Raw genomic sequence first — 9,353 nt, 5'->3', positions numbered from 1 at the left:
TACCTAAATGTTATTGACTTCTGAACACTTCAGAGAGTGGGTAACTTGCCAGCCAGGCCCGTCAAATGGGGAGGGTAGGAGCTCGCGTTAGTATGTTCTTAGTTCAGGAAAACTCTTTGGTCATCCAAAGGAGCAAATCGACTGAAAACGCCCACACTACCTCGACAACATAGATACACCTTGTCGCGTCGATCGATGTTGATCGACGGCTTTTGACTATAGCCGTCTTATATTATGTGACTTTTGTCAGCTCCCATGGCGTAGTGGTCACTGCGCTCGCCTTGCACGCGGGAGACCCGGGTTCGATTCCCGGCGGGGTCAAGAAATTTGTATCACGCAAATGATTGACTCCGTGACTGGTCGTTGCGGGGCCCACTCAGCCTCATGAGGAAAATGAGTAGCTATGACATAGGTATAAATGCGCATAGCGACCGGTGCCAGCATGGTAGGTAAACATTGGATGTTAGGATTATTGAGATATTGGGTGCGCTCGCCTTGCACGCGGGAGACCCGGGTTCGATTCCCGGCGGGGTCAAGAAATTTGTATCACGCAAATGATTGACTCCGTGACTGGTCGTTGCGGGGCCCACTCAGCCTCATGAGGAAAATGAGTAGCTATGACATAGGTATAAATGCGCATAGCGACCGGTGCCAGCATGGTAGGTAAACATTGGATGTTAGGATTATTGAGATATTGGGAAAAATCCTACAAAGCTGCAGTGAGCACCAAAGTTGTGATATAATAACACAAAGAAACTGCATTTACACTACATTACATTTACATTATATGACTATTCTTTTCAGTTAGCATACGAAATTTCTATTTGGACTAGTTTGGACTGGCAGCGGGTGTGGTGGCGCCATTACGTCCAAACTAGTCCAAAGAGAAATCCAAAGAGAGAAACTGAAAAAAGTCACATAATAAAATACAGCTTATGTGTGGACACTGGACATGGACACAGCCTAAGATCCCGTCGGCCGTCGCGTCGGAGTAGCATGAGGATTATTTGGTTGGATCCTGGGACGTCCAATTTTGCGCCGCAGGCACGAACCTCGCCTAAATGCATGCCTGATTCTCACACGTCCACATGTTGAGTACTTGATATGTGCCCACCGTTGTTCCTAGTCTCAATTTATTTTTGCCAATTAGGCTGCGGTTACATTGGTGATTTTGATCTAATATATACCTACAGACTGTTGACATAATGACACAGCTATCACATGGCAAAATATCTGTTATCACGGTTATCAGTAACCCTGCCCATCAAAATCTTATCACTTATCGGCATGACCTAGAGTCTAGACAACGACAATATTATATGAGTAGGGATATTATTCAACATTTTATTTTATAACAGGAAAATCAGCAGCCGAGTGGTACGCTAGTTTATCTTATTCTTGTCCTCAAAACGACTATTTTTAAGCCTAGCAGGAGAAAAAATGACAAAAAAAGCTAATGTTGCCAAATAAATCTATCGAATTGTTGAGCAACTTTCAAGACACCTATGGAGTATGGATGCTAGAGAAATGCCAGAATTCAAATTTATCCTAAACGAGACGAAATTCAAATTTAAAACTGAGCTCTGAGATACAAACCTAAATCTGAGACACAAAATTCAAATTTATCTCTGGAGAAACATAAGAACAACAATATGTATTCGAAGGCCTTGAGAAAATTGAAAGGGTCAAACATCAGGCCAGTAGGCACACGACCTGAAAAGTTCAAGGCCGTCTCCCGGCCTAAATTCTGTACCGGAGCTTTCTGGGGAATAAAATAATGAAATGTCAGTGTCGAAGGGTCATTGTAATACCGGGGGCACACTATTATTATACGTAATATTGAAAATATATTGTCATTTCTGTAGAAATATTGATAGTATGTGGGGTAGGTATAAAAGAATTGAAACATCAGTGTCGAAGTTCATTTTAATGTGTGGGTTAAATATTAAACTAGATATAAGATCGTATCCTAGGCCTAAATTCTGAACCGGGGCTTTCTGGGGGATAAAACAATGAAATAGCAGTGCCGAAAGGTCATTGTAAGACCTGTGTTAAATATTATGCTAGATATAAGATCGTATTCCAGGCCTAAATTCTGCACCGTGGCTTTCTGGGGAATAGAATAATGAAATACAGTGTCGACGAGAGGTTCCCCCTTCAGGAGAACAACCGGCCGTCACTGGCAACACTAAACAAAACTTCGAGGTAAAAAAAGGTACGAAAAAATCCCTTTTCCCACCAGAGTGTGAGCTCTCCCGTATTTGTACGTAGGCGAAAAATGTTTCGGGTTACCATGGTTACGAACGAGGGAAAGTTTCGCCACAAGATGCCCCAGGCAGGGAAAAAGGAGCGGGTAGGGAATTTTTCCCTTTCCTGAGAGGGAGAAAAGGAGCGTGGAGGGAATCCTCCCCCCCCTGAGAGGGAGAAAAGGGAAGAGGGGGATTTCGCCATGACCCCGACCTTTGGCCTGCGGGGTCCTTGGCCTTTTTACCTTTTCGGACGAAAATAACGTCTGACCGACCGCAACCCCGACTCCAACATCAGCCCGCAAGCTTTTAGCGATGAACTTTGTTGTTTAAATTTATACTTTTTTAGGGAGTAGGCACACGACCTGAAAAGTTCAAGGCCGTCTCCCGGCCTAAATTCTGTACCGGAGCTTTCTGGGGAATAAAATAATGAAATGTCAGAGTCGAAGGGTCATTGTAATACCGGGGGCACACTATTAATATACGTAATATTGAAAATATATTGTCATTTCTGTAGAAATATTGATAGTGTGCGGGGGTAGGTATAAAAGAATTGAAACATTAGTGTCGAAGGTTCATTGTAATGTGTGGGTTAAATATTAAACTAGATATAAGATCGTATCCTAGGCCTAAATTCTGCACCGTGGCTTTCTGGGGGATAAAATAATGAAATAGCAGTGCCGAAAGGTCATTGTAAGACCTGGGTTAAATATTATGCAGATATAAGATCGTATTCCAGGCCTAAATTCTGTACCGGAGCTTTCTGAGGAATAAAATAATGAAATACAGTGTCGACGGGTCATTGTAATATGTGGGTTAAATGTTATGAAAAAAAGAATGGTCATACCAGTGGTGACCAGTCAGTGACAAGGCTGGGTTAATTTATACAATGGGCATGGTCCTATCCTGTCTTCCTTATCTCTTCGATTTCGGGACGATAAGACCATAGCAGTTACAGTTCCGTCTGTCAAAGCTCTTAAAAAAAAAGATAAATATTCTTTCTTCTTCTTCATCTCCTCTTCTTATATCTGTCTGTATGTGACTGACCTTGACTTTGCCGTTCTGTTCTCCTCCTCCTCCTTCTTCTTTTCTCCCCCCCAGGCTAAAACCGCTCATAAATTTCTCTGCCGTCGACAGACGTTCATATGTATGTTCATTGTTCATAAGATATTCGAGATAGAATATGAAACCCCCTTTTATTCTATGTATTTTATTTGATGATCTCCACATTTGACATTTGAGATGGGTTTAGATTTAGAAGCACGTTTGAAATATCCCTTGATTCCTTTGCCTTCTACATATATGTTCTATTATGGAAAGACATATCCCTTATCCTTTTGACCTTTTACCCATGGTAATTTGCCAGCCACGTGCCCAATTTGAGGTCGAATAAACTATATTGTTAAGCACCGTCCTCAATGTGTCCAATCGACAGCGCTTGAACCGTCCTCAATATGGCCAAGGTTAATCGACATCGTCTGAAATATGTCCAACTATCCACATGATGAACTTTTTTCTATCAACCTCCCATAACTGCTGGAACATGGTTTTTTTTTCCATGAGGTTGGATAGAGGGACCTGTAACTGCTAAGGTCTTATCGTCCCAAAAGCGAAAAGAGAAGGAAGACAGGATAGGAGAAAGCCAGCCGTTCCGAGAACGAACCTTATCCTTTGAGGATAAAATCCTCCCCTGACGGAAATCGAACCCTCGACCTAGCGCTAACAAGGCAGACACACTACCAACCAAGCTATAACTAGGCTGGCCATAGTAACTATTTGCCCGTGCTATAAAGAAGATACAGACAGCCTAGTTTGAGTTTTAGCACGTATGCGTTGTAAGCGCTGGTTTGCGGGTTTGATTCCCTCCAGGGGCAGATTTTATACCGAATAGATAGGTAAGGTTCGTTCTCGGAATGGCTGGCTTTCTCCTATCCTGTCTTCCTTCTCTCTTCGATTTCGGAACGATAAGACCTCGCTTTAGCAGTGCACCGACAGTTGTTATCTATCAAAATTTTTTTTTTTCAACTTGAACTAAATTACGTTTCGGTTTTCAACTCGGGTGTGTCAAACGTAATTCTTCGTGACCCACCCTGTTTCATACTTCCACGAATATAAAAACACCGACAGTAACAAACAAGGAACAACACTGAACTGAAATGCTGATCCAAGTAACTAGCTAAGGCCACAGAGGCACAGTATATGAAAAGTGAAACCCATTGTTTTCCTGCAAAACTGCTGACATTATGCTGACGCAAAGCAAGGAAATCATTCCAATGCCATAGTCCGATCAGCAGAGTGCGGACTCAACAGATTCCCAATGTCACAGTGACCTTGATTTGAACGCAGTTCCTCATACACATGTTCGACCAGAGTTTGAGTCAGCAGATTAGTATGTATACTTGTTTACTTGTACAGTCGAACCTGGATATAGGAGGGAAAAAAGGTGGTCCCCTGGATTCTCTTATATCCAGGTTCGACTTTGAGTTAATCGTATGTAGGTACCTACCTAGGTCTTTATCTACATCTAAGGTTGTTTAAGTCAGAAGTATGAAGTATTAGGGTTTACGTCAGTACAGAGTTGGAAATGTTGGAAGGCCATTTTTTTCCTCTTCTCTTCCGCCTTCTTCTTGTTCTCTTTCTTTCTTTCTTGTTGTTCTTCCTCCTCCTCCTCCTCCTCCTCTTCTTTTTATTGTTATTGGTGTTCTTCTTCTTATTCGTTCTTCTTCTTTCTTGTTGTTCTTCCTCTTCTGCTTCTCCCGCTCCTCCTCTTTCTTTTCCTCTGATTGATTTTCTGATGAGTGCGAAGAAAGCCAACACCTTATCTGTGCTAAAAATGGACACATGTCTGTAAAAAAAAAGTAAAATAATAAAACATCAACAAGTCGACAACAACCTACTAGCGATGTCCTTTTCTTGGAATGGTAAATTTTATATGTCCTGGCAAATACCAAATACCTACATTGATAGCATATTCAGCAACATTCTAAGAAAGGGCAAATCTTAAGGCAACATGAAATTGACGACGCACATAATAGATACGACGCAAATAACAGATTTTTTAAACATAGCCTCGCGTCTGCCTTGTAAACGCTAGGCCGCGGGTTCTATTCCCGCCTGGGGCGGATTTTATCCTGAAGGGATAAGGTTCGTTCTCGGAACGGCCTGCTTTCTCCCGTCTTCCTTCTCTTCTCTCTTCGATTTCGGGACGATAAGACCCTAGCAGTTATAATTCCCTCTGTCAAACCTCTTGAAAAAAAAAAAATCCAAGCTAACTGTTTCTTCTTTATAGCATTACGTGCAAAAATTTGCTACGATATTAATTCCAACTCAGCGGTATGGCGAAAATTTTGTTCTACAGAACAAAAATTTTTCAAGGCGCTCGCCTGGTAAACAGGAGGGCGTGGGTTCAATCCCAGCCGAGGTATGGAATTTTATCCTCATATAATTTAAGAATTTGACCACAATAATAGTAGTAGCCTACTGCTGGAGTAAAGGGACTTTTCAGTCCTATGCGAGCAGTATAAATAAGCACTATTATTATTATTATTATTTATTACCTACTGAGACCACAATAATAGTAGTAGCCTACTGCTGGAGTAAAGGGACTTTTCAGTCCTAGGCGAGCAGTATAAATAAGCACTATTATTATTATCATCATTATTACACTTGAAAGGGATTTTCTCATTACATTTTGGCCTTTAATTGGGCGCCCTAAAAAGGTCTTTTTTACAAGTGAACCAAAAAGGTCGTTTTTACAAGTGAAATGAGTGAATTTTACAGTTCTGTTGTTTAGGCTGAGGTCTTGTGTTACCTACAGTTCAGATTGCATAAGATACTCGTAAGTATTAGTTGCTGTGGGCATCGAACCAAATACCTTCACGACACTCTAGCAGCTAGAGTCTAGCTAGTCCGTTTCTGAATCTGTATCAATGCCAAACTTGTACATAGAATGTCATGTACGTGTACATATAAATAAGTACATAGGATTAATATGTAATAAGTATATAGAGAGATACATATACTCGTGTTTATAAACGTTAAATCTCTCACTTCGATATTAGCAATCTGAACTGTAGGTAACACAAGACCTCAGCCTAAACAACAGAACTGTAAAATTCACTCATTTCATTTTTTTTTTTTTTTTTGTAAAAAAGACCTTTTTGGGGCGCCCAATTAAAGGCCAAAATGTAATGAGAGAATCCCTTTCAAGTGTAGAATGTTGATCATTACTACCAAACTTGGTCAAAATCGTACCTACAAACCGTTCGAAAGTCATGGTGAAACAATCAGACAAACCTAAAACTTGGAATTTTGCGGGTTCGATTCCCGCCCGGGGCGGACTTTATACTAGTTCCGGAATGGCTTTCTTCTATCCTGTCTTCCTTCTTACTTCCCTTTCGGGACGATAGGATCTTAGCAGTTACAGTTCCTTCTGTCAATGTCAAACCTCTTACTATTAATGAATTTATTTAATTTTGACATCCTTTGTAAATACTTTTTTACTTAAGTTATATATAAAAGTATCCATTTTTTATATATAACTTAAGTAAAAAAGTATCCACAGTGTCGTAAGTATCCATTTTTTTGTATATAACTTGAGTAAAAAAAGTTAAAACCTAGAATTCACCTCGTTCGTTGATATTTCTGAGTACCAACGGGCTAATGGTATTATCGCATTGATGAACTTGGAACTTATTTTAAGGACTAGCGTGAGGGTCAAGGTTTCAAGGCCTTTCGGGGCTTCTGCCCAGAAAAGAGGTCCAATCGATCCTAAAATCTTAAGAGCAAAATCTGACAAACGGTCTAAAAATATACCATTTTAGCGATCAAAAATTGATCATATCTCAGGATCGGTTTAGATTTTCGCAAAATCCTTTCTTTTTGCACACCTAGTCACTAGACCATAAAAGGAATATTCCTACCAAATTTCAGCTTTCTAGGTGTTGTGGTTCTCGAGATAGAGCGATCAGTGTGTGAAATGTGATATGTGAATGAGTGAATGGATCTTGTTCTTATAATATAAGAAGATGAGTTCGGGGTGAAACAGAGCCTGTAAAGTTCACTCAGACTGAAATTCGTCCATCCAGATATCAACCACGAGCAGCAATGCTTAACTTCAGTGATTCCTCAGATGAAGACTGAAAGGTACACCTGAGACCTGCAGAACCTGAGTCTAATGCCCCCTATGGTAAAGTTCACTCGGTATGAAATTACAGGTATGAAATAGGGTATACCTATATTAATTATAGGTTTGATAGGGTACCTACCTAGTACTTACTTACCTACCTACATTCTAAGTAACTAAGTAGTTACCTGTGTATAGGTACTGAATTGAAGTTACTGGAGCAGAAATTATAATACGACAGTCAACAATAGAGGATATCAAGGCATTTGCAGCAATGCCAGCTTAAGTAGTCTTCTGCAGATTATGACGATGGGTCAGCTCCCTGGTTAGGGGTCACCTGTGCTCGCCTTGCACGCGGGAGACCCGGGTTCGATTCCCGGCGGGGTCAAGAAATTTGTATCAAGCAAATGATTGACTCCGTGGCTGGCTGTTGCGGGGCCCACTCAGCCTCGTGGGGAAAATGAGTAGCTATGACATATAAATGCGCATAGCGACCGGTGCCACCAGCATGGTAGGTAAACATTGGATGTTGGGATTATTGAGATATTGGGATAAATCCTTCAGTGCTGCAGTGAGCACCAAAGTTGTGACATAATAACACTAAGAAACTGCATTTACATTTTCTCCTCCTCCTTTTTCTTCACCTCTTTCTTTCCACTCCTTTTCCTCCTATCTCTCCTTCTCTTCTATCAGTTTCAGACTCACTCTCTCTTTCTCCCTCCCCTTCATCTTCGCATTATCTCTCCTTCTCCTTCACTCAAGGCTTGCATTATATTTCAAACACTGCTCATTTTTCTCTCTCTCTCTCTCCATTTTCCCCTTACTTCCTCCGTCTCCTTTTTTTCTTCTCGTTTTCTCCCTCTCTCTTTCTCTCAGGACTTGCATCACATTCCAAATACATTTCATCTCTCTCTTTCTCTTTTCCCCCTCTCTCTCTCCCCCCCTCTCTCTCACTCTCCCTTTTTTTCTGGCTCAGTCTCACTCCCTCACTTCCAGACAGAATCTAATCAATAGGGCCAGACTTTTGTCTCCCCCATCCAGTATTTCCTCCCCTCCACTTTCTCCCTTTTCCCCTCCCTCTCGAAATTTCTCCCCTGCATTTTGTCCCCTATCCAGTATTTCTCCCCTCCACTTTCTCCCTTTTCCCCTCCCTCTTGAGCTTTAGTGTTGCGAAATTCTGTCTGTGTGATATCTATACGTATTATGTGGGTGCATTCATATGTAGCTTTTACTATATTGTATTGTATGGTGCGGACAGAGGCAGAAATTCTCGTTCCCTACCCTCCATTTTCTCCCTTTTTCCCTCCCCCCTCTCAAGTTTTCTCCCTCTTCTCCTTCCTCCCCCTTGAGCTGTTGCGAAATTCTGTCTGTGTCATATCTATAGGTACGTATTATGTGGGTGCATTCATATGTACCTTTACTGTATTTGTATTGTATTGTATGGTACGGACAAGGGCAGAAATTCTTGTTTCCATTTTATCCCTTTTTCCCTCCTCTCGTACCTTCTCCCTTTCGAACTTTCTCCCACCATTTTCTCCCTCTCCCCCTCCCTCTCTCTTGAGCTGTAGTGTTGCGAAATTCTGTCTGTGTATTATGTGGGGTGGGGTGCAGTTATAGCTACCTATGTAGCTTTGTATGGTGTGGACAAGGGCAGAAATTCTTTTACATGTTATCCCTCCTATATTTCTACCCTTCATTATCTCCCTTTTCCTCTCATTTCTACTCTCTCTCTCTCTCTCTACCTCCCTCGAGCTATAATGTTGCGAAATTCTCGAGGTAGCTTTTACTATATTGTATCTTAATCTGCTGACAGAGGCAGAAATTCCCTATACATTACACGTACCTATAGGTAAGTATACCTATGTGTATTAAGCATGTAGCTTCAGTATTGCAAAATTCTGTCTGGTACAATATCGTCTCATTATACCCAAATAGGTAGGGTGGGTATTACTTTTACTTCAATTTATTCAATTCAATTCAAT

At 41.2% G+C, this 9,353-nt stretch overlaps 1 long non-coding RNA gene across 1 annotated transcript; it reads right to left on the bottom strand.

The window, feature by feature from the left end:
* Positions 1–1,318: 1,318 nt before the first annotated feature.
* On the bottom strand, positions 1,319–3,140 carry LOC113466401. The gene is made up of 2 exons (XR_003390800.1): positions 2,612–3,140; positions 1,319–1,713 (listed from the first exon to the last, which is right to left on the bottom strand). It is a non-coding gene; the product is annotated as an uncharacterized LOC113466401 (long non-coding RNA).
* Positions 3,141–9,353: the final 6,213 nt, after the last annotated feature.

This window comes from Diaphorina citri, unplaced genomic scaffold (assembly GCF_000475195.1).
Source record: "Diaphorina citri unplaced genomic scaffold, Diaci psyllid genome assembly version 1.1 scaffold262, whole genome shotgun sequence".
Taxonomy (NCBI): Eukaryota; Metazoa; Arthropoda; class Insecta; order Hemiptera; family Psyllidae; genus Diaphorina; species Diaphorina citri.
The sequence above is the reverse complement of the archived record's forward strand: the minus strand, read 5'-3'. Positions and strand labels throughout refer to the sequence as shown.